At 41.9% G+C, this 12,644-nt stretch overlaps 1 protein-coding gene across 5 annotated transcripts in view; it reads right to left on the bottom strand.

Moving 5' to 3' along the window:
• RNF152 (ring finger protein 152) overlaps nt 1-12,644 on the bottom strand; it is a 44,341-nt gene that overhangs the window by 20,171 nt on the left and 11,526 nt on the right. The window contains exon 2 of one of the 5 annotated variants that reach the window (XM_085052086.1): nt 10,232-10,445. The exons of 3 other annotated variants lie outside the window; for them this stretch is intronic. The gene's annotated coding sequence lies outside the window, so the exon portion shown is untranslated. Of the gene's footprint in view, nt 1-2,512; nt 2,536-10,231; nt 10,446-12,644 lie in introns of those variants that run through there. One more of the 5 variants, XM_085052091.1, reaches the window with a different exon arrangement.

The raw sequence follows: 12,644 nt of genomic DNA, 5'->3' as shown, positions 1-12,644 counted from the left end.
CTGGAAGACTGTAACACTGGAAGAAATGAGTCAGGTTCCTCCAAACTCACACTCCTGGAGTGAGTGTGACCCAATCATGCCCATGCCAATTCCAACTTTTCTTCAAATAACTCCTCACTACCATAAGTAGTCCTTAGCTCACATCTTCTTGTGTCAGGGAGGCAGCTGCATCAGAAGAGACCTACGCAGTAAATCAGGACTTCAAGAGGTAAGTCAATGTGTGGGAGTTTTTTCCCTAAACTGCTTTTGAACATGGGCAAAATATCCTCTTAAAATGCACATTTCCTTACCAAAATGCTTTTCACTTGTTTACCCTTGCCTTTTTTGCAAAGATGTTCAGGAGCACCAGTATGATAGCATGAATTAATTTATTTTACTCATGAAAAGAATTATACATTACACATGACTTTAAAAAATGTATCACAGACCCTTTGTAGGCGGACATACAATTTATTTAAAGCTGTGAAAACCAGTCTGGGTCCCGTTCTGCCAGTATTTCAGTCTGCGTCCAGTTCTGCCAGTATTTCTTTTTGCCAGTGACCACTCCACACGAAGCAGTTCCACTGAGCTGGGTGAAGCTCCTTTCACAGTAACTGCTCTCAAGAGCAGATTTGAGCCAGACTTGCCCAGGAATCCTTCCTTCCTGTGGAGAACTGGTCATTCCACAAGCAGTCCTGGTCAAATTCCCAAATGCCAACACACGTGACATGCACTGTCTGAGAGGAACGGACCTTCCTGACCTTTAGATAAAGAAGTTGTCTAAATCTTAAACATTCAGCAAAGGCTTTAAAAAAAGACAACCACTGGATTTTTTAAGACCACCTCAAAATCATCCTGACATGCCCTAGATTTCATGATCTATTTTAAAATTCCCTTTCAACTACTATTACTTGTGTTTTCTGTAGAAGTCTCACAAACAGGGAGAGTGGCAGCTCGCAAGAGATGGTAAGCTGAAAGGCAGAAGACACCGTGAAATTGAGAGGATTAAAAAAGTCCAAGTTTCGGTATGCTTGAAGACTCTCAGGAAGGTCGTTTTTCTTTCCAAAGGGGGTTGCTAATTAGCCAACCATAAAAGTAGCAGTTGTAAACAGTCCTTGTAAAAATAGCTCGCTGCTTATTGAAAGCAAATTTGTGACACAACTTAACTGAATTCTAACTGATTTGCTACTGCTGACCAGCTTCTGTCTTCCAGACATCTTTAAACTCCATACACTTACACATCTCCAGCTCCACAGACTGACTATATAACAGTCTGTTCAATTAACACAATTCCAGCACTTCTGCTGATTTCTATTTTAAGAAGGGAATCTACTTCAGAAAGTAAAATATGAAGTCTAAAGAGCAGTTTATTCCTGTTCCCAGTCTAGCTCCACTCCACACGTCAGAAATATTTATGCCAAACAAGAGGTCTCCTCAGGCAAATCATACCACATCTCCTACTTGCCATATTTTGAACTTACAACTAACTCCAGTATCCTACTATCACACTTCCTTAGAGTGGGACAAGCCCCTAAAAGTGGTATTTTGTGCTTGCAAATTAAGCCAAGGTGATGAATTAAAAGTAGAGAGAAGTGAGTTTTCATGAAAATTTAGGGTTTCAATTTAACACCTTATGAATGATATTAAATGACCAGCTATGTCACCTGTACTAAGGGAAGTGGCGCCTTTCAACCAAATACTGTAAATTTGGTAATCCATTTTCAGAACTGTGAAATGCTGCTTACTACAGGTCAAGGTACTTGCATAGGGGATGACCCTTGCTACCAACCTCCAACAGGGACTGGGCTTCCTAGCTAGACTGCATCTCCCATAACAGCAATGGCAACTAAACTTTAAAAGAGGAGATGGAAGTCAGCCATAAAGCCAAACCCTGAGGGAAGAATGGGAAAATAAAGTATGCTAATTACAGTTCCCATGGGAGATGGTGCCAGCATTCCTAAACCTAACCCTTCAGTTCTGTTTGTCAGTGAAAGGAGATTTGGGGGCAAGGGGGGAGGTGCCTCCATAAAATAAACCAATGAACTTTCACAAGATTAGGATGCAGAAAAACCTCCAGAAGGCAAATCTTCAAACCAGCTTAAAACCAACTGAAGACGCAAACAGCTTCACCCTTGTACTGCTCAAAAGCAAAAGAGAAGGGATTTTTCTAAGAACATTCTTGAAGCTTTGTAGCAATATATTCCTGACTCCGTCCTTCACCGTGCACTTCTTCCCATTTTGGCTTAAAAGAAAACCACTACGCAGGACTGGATCTTTATACACTTAACTCACCACAGCCCCTCAAGGCTTTAACTAGCTTGCACCAGCCTGACCGAAAGACCTTGATGTATAGTCTTTCATGGTGGTGCCCCAGTGCTTGACACTGAAGTGAAATGGAATTAAGAGAGACTTATGGCTTCTGGATGCTGCAAACACACCATTTCCTCATGCCACTAACACCACATCCTCAGCTTAGAATATAAGTATGTCAGGGTTTAGCAATGGGACAAGACAACCAAAACACAGCAAGTACCTTAATAAACATGAGGGGAAAGCAATACTTTTCATCATCTCCAGGATCTCTATGCAACTAAGTTACTGCAATGAAAAAAAACAAAATTAAACTATTCAAAGAATTAGGTACAAACAACCTAGCCCAATGAAAAAACTCATTATTTCAACACAATCCAATAATCTAGCATATCAGTGGTGCTGATAACTTGCTCTCTTCAATGGCTCATTGTTCTCCTTACTCTGAAAAAAAGCCATTCCAAGCTGCAGTGCACCTGGAGGAGCAATGAATGTGTCAAGCATGCGTCTGTCACACGGCTGGCTCACCTATGTAAGGGGCTGGGGCTTGAGAATTGCAGCAATCTCTCCAAGGGGTATCTAATGCTTACTTTCCTCAAGGTCTCCTCAGATAGAAAATGATGTTTAAATTAGCCCTTTTGCAGGTAGACTTTCAACAGTCTCAAGAGTGGCAGCCTCAAAGGGATCTGGGGAAGGTCACTAAGAAAGTAAGCCTGTTGACTGCAAGCTTAAATTTTGAGCAAAGATTACACCATCATCATTAAAAACTTAGAGGGTGGTACTAGTTAAGAAAAATCTGAAACACAGTTGCAATACTGGGCCTGTGATCTGCAATTTAGAAAGTACCCGTATTAGTAGTTATGCACTGGAACAAGCATTTGAACTATTAATATTGATGTTATTGGACACCTCAGATTTACCTGCAATAACAAGATCTAAGATGGCCTAAATTTAGCTTCAAACAAGCCTTCAGTTCAAGTTGTTGGAAAACGTTATCAGTTTAAAAATTTTTATACAACTTTAATTAGGCTTAGTTTGTCTTTGCCTTAGGGCAAAGGAATTTTAAAATTTGAAAGGGAAGTAGCACAACTCTACAGAGATGAGTTTAACATATCAACAGATTAGGAGTAGCCCAAAAGATCAACAGCAGAACAACAAAGGCCATCAACAAACATTAATGGAACATCAGCTCCAAATCTCACCCCTGGTGTGGTCAGAGACACCTGATCTGGGAAAAGAGAGATAAGAAGGAAGACCTAATTAGCATCAGAGGCAAAGAAATCCAGATCCAATAAGAAAACAAATACCAAGAACTATGCAATCTGGGACCAATAAACACTGAACCAGCACATTTCTATGGATTTTAACTGTATAAAGTTTGGGGGAAAAGTTTGTAAATCCATGTGTCTTGGAATGATTCTCTGCACACTCAGGCTATGTGTGGATATGATTATTTCTGTGGCACATCCTGGACAGAAAATAAAGTAATGCTTTGACAACCTAACATTAAAAATGTTGTTGGAGGGTTTTTGTTTCTCCCCCAGTTTCGGTGACAAAATTAAGCTGCCTGCAACAGGGTCAGGGCTTCCCCAAGTCACAGGCCAGTGGCAGACTCAGTGAACCCACTGAAAGAACCTGGGTATGCTCACAGCATAAGGAAACTTCCTCACAAAGGATGAATCTGACTAAGTTATAATATTCTTGTCCCTTCTCCCCGATTAAAGTTTCAAGTACAAGGAATTTCAGTAGTGCAGGAGAGCTTCACCAATGCCTCCTCCTTAACCTCACTGCACTTTGAAGGGCGTAATTCAATATCCAGGAGAGAAAGGAAAAGTGAGTGTGAAGGGAAGGCAAGTTCCTGTCCCTGCTCCGATTAATGTTAAATTATTTTATATTAAAATTTAATTTGGAAAAGGGCTAGAATCCACGCAGTCTAATGGGTTTACCTATGAAGAGAAAAAGATCCATGATCAAATGCTGCTAGACAAAGGTGGGAACTCAGCCTTAGCTTCCTTTGGGCTATCAGACCTAACTGAGAGAGAGCAAGCCCTAGCTCCTCCACTGCTTACAACTCAGCAGAAGGCACCTAACTCCAGAAAGGAAAACAAAGGAGCAGTTCAGCAGATTTTCCTACAACAGGGAGAGGACTACTGACTTAGAAGTCCTCCTCTTGATTCTCCCTTGTAGCCAGTTCGTGTGTCTCCTGATTTGGGATGCCAGATTTTTCAAATCCCATTCCTAGGTCAACTTTTCTCCGGGCATTGCACAAGAAGCCTTGTTACATGCATCCCATAAAATACAGTGCCCAGGGGTTTGATACTGCACTACTTTCAATCTTTTGTGGACCAACTCTGTTGCAAATGTTCCCGAGTTGCTTTAATGTTCTGAAAACTCTGATTAATGTTACAAACGACAGCCAACCCAACTGAGCTAAACACTGAACATCAAGTACTGTACTCCTCATCCACTGCTCCCCCTCAGCTGAAAGAAGTCAGGAGGGTGGTGCAGGGTTTCACATACTCATCTAAAGTCACATCTGAAGAGTCAGTCAGTATAAAGAAAAAACTGAGCTATTCAGAGGCATTTCACAAGCAGAAGAAAAAAAGTCAGCAAATAAATTATCTTTCACAAAGAGCCCACATGCAGTTAGTTTTTTACTTAATACATCTCAAAAACAGGACAAGCTAGATTTTCTTACCAGTGAATAAGAGCCCTCCAAACAATCACACTGCCATAAAAAGGTTAAAAAGAGTGGGTGGGAGGAGGCATTCTCTTTGCAGAAACCAGGAGCTGCATCTCCCGAGCAAACAGGAAGCCATGACCTGGGCTGTCCCTCCGGCCAGGAGGCCAGGCAGGGACTCACTGGGCTGCCTGTCCAGTCAGGCAGCGCCAAGGCAGCCAGCAGCACATCAGCTGGCAGGCAGGATGCTGGAAAGGTCTGCTAAAAAACCTGCCCTAGCATGGCCACCTTTCACTGAAAGCTGAGGTATAGCTTTTAAAATCAAAGCATGGGAGACTGCGTCACCATCTCAACCACAAGTCTCCGTACATAGCAGACATAACAAAAATTAATTTACGAAACAAGCTGCTTGATTACTTTTTTGTTATTTTATATGATTCCTCATTCAGCGAGTGGCACCATCACTGCCTTCATCTAAAGCCACGTGTAAAGGACAACATATCAGGCAGTTTACACTGTGTGAAGTGAGGGTAGACAGCAGAGGGCATTTCCTTTACTTTCTAGAAGCAGATGAACTCCCACTCAATAGTTAATTCAGACTCTAAGCTACTTTCACCAATCACTTGAAAGTTAAATAATTATCCCATTTAAAGAAATCTAGCAATCATATTTTGCAATTCCTCCCCCTCCCCAGCAGCTACTGCTCTTGTGACAATATTCATCTTGTCCATGATGTCTATTATCTGCTATATAAATATTGATGATCTGAGTAATTGCTGTTCTGTACATACGCTTCTCACAGATATAAATTTCTCTCCCTGAAGTAGGCTGCTGACAAAGTGCTTTCCTCCTTTTGCATGGCAATGAAACATTACAGGAGGTGTCACTGGGAGGGAGGAAGAAAGAAAAAAAGCAGCAAGTAACAACTGCCTTTGAAGAGGAGAAATTAAGTGAAGTTTGTCTGTGCTGGGAAGACCGAATAGCAGCAAAGAACGGCAAGTTAGCTAAGCTGGTATTCAGGCAGCTTTAGTTTAGCTTACACTGTGCCAACACCAGGCACAGCTGAAAAGGAAAGAAGTGCCCCAGACTCGGCACTGGCCACCACTGAACTGGGCAGGACTAGTGGTGACATGTTGTGTACAACATCCACGCTGTACCCACCCATGGTTCACAGATGGCGAGGGTTACTTTTTATGGCTCGAAATCCAACCAGAAAAACAAGCCAATCTTGTACAGGAGGAAAACACCACGCTGAACATTATGCTGGGACAAACAGGTGCCCAATGCCACCCTGTAACCTTTGCCAGCGCAAGGCCAACGTGTAACACAAAAGCAAAGATGGTCTTGACACACCCAACACTCATCTGTGGATACCACAGGCACAAAACACAGCATTGCTTCAGTCTCTTTTTGCTGGTTCAGTGCATTTGCCCAGCAGGCCTTGCGAACAGTCAGGTAGTCCTCTGTCTTCCTAAAATTGATGAAAATCATTAAAAACACCACACTGCATGTTCTGGCTCATCTGATCATATTGCCCCCTGGTCTGGCTGTACAAAGACACGATTTTGAGAGAACCCTCCCAATGAGACATGGCCTCACACTTCCACATCTGAAATTTGCCTCTGGACAGTAAACAGTATGTGAGGGATGAAGGCTCTTCCGTAGTGGACATACTTCCTGCAATACAAAACCAGAGTCTGAATCTCAATAAAATTACCCCTCTGGAATCACGAGTCAAGAGGTGATTTTTTTCAACCACGTAAAATTTGGCAAACTTTATAGTAAGAGAGTTTCCTTGTAGAAATAATCTAAGGTCTTCACCAATCATTTACAGTGTTTGGAAACAAACACTGGAACAAACATCTTTATTAAATTTATAAAAACATCCTTTGAACTTACATATGCTACAGAAATTAAGGGGAAACTAAAAATCTGCCTGATTTACATCTGTATTATTGAAGTTTAGGAAGTGTGTGAAGAGGATGGAGAAAGCAGCAGGAGAAAAGACAGCAGACTCCCTACAGGAGCTGGAGGCCAGGGCAGGGGCAGGAGGTGGGTAGGGACAGAGAGCGAGCAGGAAGCAAGGGGGAACACAGATAACGTGAAAGCGATATTTCGAGTGTCCAGAGGTGGACAGAGAGGAACTGAATGTTTGTAATAAGCAAAAGACATATATCTAAAAGTCTTATTTTTCTGTTGCCTTGTTCTAACGACTACATAAGCCATTATACATAATCACAGCAGCCACAATTTTTTTTTATATTATATGCCCATGAACAGACTCAGCCAAAGTAGTTACTAAACACTCATACGACCTGTCTTCTCCCTGCAACACTGTTTTAAGCCATCTGCTTATTCAGTGGATCCCCTGTCATAATTAACTCCCCTTCTACTTTCGGCAGCTTCTTTCCTTTGCCTGCAATTTCTACAATGCTTTGGGGTTTATATGTTACAATCTCTAATCACAGCTGCTGTACCTCTCTGGATTTTGAAGGGAAGTTGCTTCCAGCACAAAATTGAATGTTGAACTCTTACCAGTAACTCTGGGCATGCTTAACTAATCCTAAACCACATAACATAGCCTAATTAGGTCCAATAGGTCTTAAAAAAAATCCACATGACCTCGGCTCTTAACACTGAGTCATTTTGGAGACTAGTTGAAACAGAGCCCTGAGTAATTCTCTATCATCAACAGCAGACTGCATTACTCGAAGTGGACTGGATCCTAACTAAAACAATCATGTAACCCCACCATCTCACCTCCTTTTTTTCCCCCCATCTTCTCTTTTTAATACAAGACAAAATCTAGTGACCTCCAGCAAGTAGCCTGTCTTAACTATGTGGCCTCCTACATTTCTCAGAACTACTTTGCTCGGGTGCAGGTTAGTTGTAACACATGCTATATGCACATGGAATGCCCTACTGCTAATGCGAATTATTTTGCATGTAAACACAAAATGCAGCTGGGCCAAGCCACTAACTGCCCAATTCACAAGCACAGACTTCATACTCTCAAGCTTTTACATGCATATTAATTTCAATGCATTGAAATGTACCTGTAACTTTGAAAGTCATGTTAAAACACCTTTAAGAAATGTGACTCAAATCTGAAGTGTTTGCATTCCTGAGCCACTAAAAAGTGAAATTAACTTATTTTCTAGGTAGCTCTTAATCCCATGTTTCACTGTGAAATCACGGTCACGTAGCTTTATTAAAGCTCATCTTTTCCTGCACAGGAATGTCGATCTGGAATGTGACAAAATACAATTTCCATCCACCACAACCGCATCGCCAAATTTCCTCAGAGAAGATGCAAACCAGCAGTATTCCCAGCTCAGTGTGTTTTCATGAAGAGAGCAGCGAGCTTCATCACAGCTGTGCCAAAGTCACTATGTCCACAAAAATAAATGCTTCACTGGGTTTGTATCCTGCTACAGTCTCTCTCACGGATATATGAAAATGCAATTTCACTATAAAAATAAATACAGTGCAGTGAATAATTTCTTGCACTGGGCACATGGCCATCTAATTTCATTGCTTCCAAAAAGCCACTGTACTAAGATCTAGGAAGCAGACAGTGTGTGGATTGTAGGAACCTGCTTCTCTAGCTCTTTTTGATTTGCCTCAGTTTTCCCAGGGGGAGCAAGGGTTGCAATATGGTATTTGTGCCTCCCAGATGCCAAGCACCCTTTCTCAAGAGGTAAGGGTAGGGGCACCTTCCTTTGCTAGTACAAGATCTGTAAAGGATCTTGCAGTGGCAGCCACGGCACAGGGAAAGAGGGACCTTTGAACTGTGATGAGGGAAGAGCTAAATCACCAACATACATCCTCGAAGTAGCACAGAGACCTATACGGCTTCAGGAGCAGCAGCACACCTACTAGTCTTTCCCTTTGATAGAACACAACTGCTTTGCACCAGCTTTTTACAGGAAAGGCATTCACAGGAAGAGATTTTGCCAATACCTGGAATTTTGTGCTTTACAAAGCTAGAAAAATCCAGTCAAAAGACTGATGGGAAGTGCACGAGCACTATTCTAATCAAATTTATTTACATTATGTGCTTCTGATACAAAACACCAGCTACCCGATAATTCAAAGAAGCCTAATAAGCATCTTGGTATTTCAGACAGTCTGCTGAAATTGCTACTCCTACAAACCTCCTTCTTCTTGAGTTTTGGCTGCAGAAGGTAAGGTGCCAGCAATCTATCTTAGAACAGGAGCTGATGAAATGGGGGCATTTACCAAAAAAAAGCAATACAATACCATTCAAGTATTAGTTTGCTTACCAAATGAACATGTTTAGCAGTTTCCTTTATGGAACACTAAAGAACTGCAACTTGCATTTCTTCTGTTTATGAGTTTTGTGGGTTAAGACCTTTTCGTCTTCAGCTAATGCCTAGATGACTCCCAGTTTTCACTTTGAGAATATTCCAAGAATATTCAAGCTCTAGAGAATCCAAATACATGTATTCTGACACACAGGACTAAACCCCCACATCCTACGTGCACTACAACCAAACCACAGTTCTGTTTTCAGATGAAGCTGATCTTCAAAAGCTTTAAAACTGTATTGAAATAAGGCCAGGAATGACTTTGGGATTGCCTTGAGGAGGAATGGGAGTGGTCAGCTCTCTTTGTACTTATCTCAAAATATTGACAGTTTTGGTTTTTTTTCCTTTTTTTCTTTTGCAGTAAAGCACATCTGGTTTAAATAATTGCCCTCAATGTTCACCCACACAGGAGAAAAGAGGGAGAGCTGATGCAAGATGCTGTTCCTTTTGGGCAGTTCAGTGCTTTCAGTGCTCTAGCTTGTAGGTTTCTGCCTGCTCGGGGCTTTGAATGGAACAAACACTCATGAGATCCAGTGGAGGTCACAAAACGCTGCCAGGAATCAGATGCAGACAAGATGCACTGAAGAAGTAAAACAAACAAACCCCCAAACAAACTAACTGCTCCCTTAACATTACTTTTCTTTCTTCTTGCCTGCAAATCTTGCTACAATTGGAAAAGTGGCAAGAAAAGAAAACGTTAATGCAGTCACAGAGTAATTATCTAACCCACAATATCATAACATGTTTTAAAAGTACTGTCAAGGATTTTCCTCTCTTGGAAGAGACACATTTCACACAAAGAAGTTCAGAATTTGTCATGTGTCATGCCACTGAAACATTCAAAAACAGTTTCATCCACCTAGATAACTGCATGCATCCCTTTCACTGAACAAGCAAGCCATACTGAAATAGAACAGGATCTGCACCTTACCCGGTATGATTTGATTCACAAAAGGGGGAAGCTGATACATCTCAAAAGTATGCAGCATATCACACCCATTATTTGCTCTTCAGACCCTCTTAAAGCAGTCGCTGGCTTTTGCTCAGACACGTGTCGTGAAGGAAATGGAGAAGAGAGGCCATGATGCAGGTCAGGACACCCAAAGAAGTGTGTTGCACACGTTAGAGCTAGGAGTTGCCACCAACTGCAGTACTAATTAATAGTAAAAAAAAAAAAAAAATCCAATGGGCTGAAAGAAAATTAAATGGACATGGCTATTCAATACCTTAGACTAGTTTTAAATGAATGCAACTGTGCTGTAAGTTAGAAAAGGAAATGCAGGGGCAAGAAAGTGGAAAATTAGGCCTATGTATATGTACCACCAGAATACAAAGTGGAATAACTTGCAAAGTTACTGCAAATTGTTAAATGCATCTTTTTCATACAAGTAAATTTACATAAATCACTGATTTTTACTAGCCTATTTTTGGTAAGTCAAAAACATCCACACATTTTGGAGGTTTTTTACTCCATAGTACATGTGTGAATGCCCACACAAACTTCTTTTTCAACCTTTTACTTTTCTTATTTTGCCACTAAGAGAAACATAGAAGAAACAGGGTGAGAGAAGGAAGAAGAGGAATATTTTTGTATTTTGCTTTTAAATTTAAAAAATAGGTGGAATACATTTCTTTTCATAGAAGTTTTCTGGTTTGGGAAAAACCATTTTCCTTTGATTAATTCAGTCAATTAAGCATGTGACAAATACCAAGAACAAACAGTTTTTGACCAAAGAGCCTGGCCCTCTGATTTCAGCTATTTTTAAAAAATACAAAGAACGCCAATCATCAGTTCTAAACAGACATTCAGAGGATATGAAAATCAGATCCCCCTGCACCACGCTGCTGCTGATCCACAGCACAGAGGAGCATCTAAGCCTCGGTGGACCACATGCCACAGCTGCCTTTGTTCCCATTTGAGAGCACAGGACACAATTAGCATTTTCCAGCTTCTCCTCCCCACTGCCAGCGTGGAACAATTAAGAGCACGAATGAAGGTCTGAGCAGCAGTCCTCGTAAATTACACACACACAGAGATCCTTCTGTTTGATCCCAATCTTCCACAGGTCTCTAATGAGAGCCATGAACACCGTCTACTAATAATCTCATCAGTAATGCAAATAACCATCTTGACCTCTCATCAAGTGTCTCTCCAGCTCAAACCCTGTGTCCTCAGATTGCACAGCCCTGGGAGCCAAAGCTGCCAGGTGCCACTGAACGAACCTCGGCATGACAGTGCTGCGTACACTGTCTGAGCACAGCCACGCATCAGGAGCCACAGCAATCCCTCAGCTGCCGTAAAGGGCTCACAGCCACTCCTGTCCCTGGCTCTGCATACACCCAACAGCCAGGTATTGCACAGCCAGCCAGCTCGGATCTCACGGAGGAGGCATTCAGCTACAGCAACACATACTCAGCCCCCCTAAAACAAAACACCGAATAAGCAACACAGCAGAACGGCTACAGCACTGGCCTGGCAACTGAAAAATGGAAACATGACCTTGTTTTAGTCCCCCCGGGGCCATCACACCGTGCTCTGGGAATGCCACAGTAGTGCTGTTACCCTGGATGGACCTCAGGCTCATCCTCTGCCCCCAGGCCCATCTCCATCCCCATTTCCTGCTGCTGAATGGACCGTGATCCTGGTGCATCATTTGCCATGCCTGAGACTGTGGATGGACCCTATTAGGGCACTTTGAAATCAAAATGATAAGAAAGGCATTCTTCTGTGAAACATCATTACCACCCTGCCAGCGAAGTGTGAATTGCAAGAACTTCCAAATAAAAATAAATGTATTTGTATTAGTCCCTTACCCTTGGCATCAGGCCCATACTGCCAGTTCTCATAACATTTACAGGGAAACTGGCATACAGAATAGTGCAGCAAACAAAAGGAAATTCTGTGAGATTCAGATCAAAACATACCAAACAGGGTTTGATACCACAAAAGCAAAGACAAGCTACACCTGGAAAAGCAACTTATAGCTGTAGTCACTGATGTTAACAGATCTACTGTGGCAGAAGGAAGAAAACAGGCTCCCAAGCATCTGCAAAAGCATGTTTCAGGTTTTCTTTTAAATAAATATCGATTTGAAAATACTGCTAAAAAAAAAAAAAAGCTTAAGATAATTTAAATATTCCAAATAACAGTGCCGGCACTTCAGCACCCCTGGTCCTGCTGTGGCACAGCTCAGCCCCCGCCAGCAGTTTCCTGCCTCACTGAAAGGAGAATTGCTGGGCTTCCAGTGCCACTCTCAGCAAATTTCTACTTTCTAAGCAGCAGGCGTCTGTACAACAGAAACCCTCCTATCAGCATTACCAGCTGTGCCCACAGCACAAAAAGC

The sequence above is a fragment of the Lichenostomus cassidix genome, chromosome 2 (genome assembly GCF_008360975.1).
Source record: "Lichenostomus cassidix isolate B80296 chromosome 2, HeHo_3.0, whole genome shotgun sequence".
In the NCBI taxonomy this organism is placed as follows: domain Eukaryota; kingdom Metazoa; phylum Chordata; class Aves; order Passeriformes; family Meliphagidae; genus Lichenostomus; species Lichenostomus cassidix.
The sequence above is the reverse complement of the archived record's forward strand: the minus strand, read 5'-3'. Positions and strand labels throughout refer to the sequence as shown.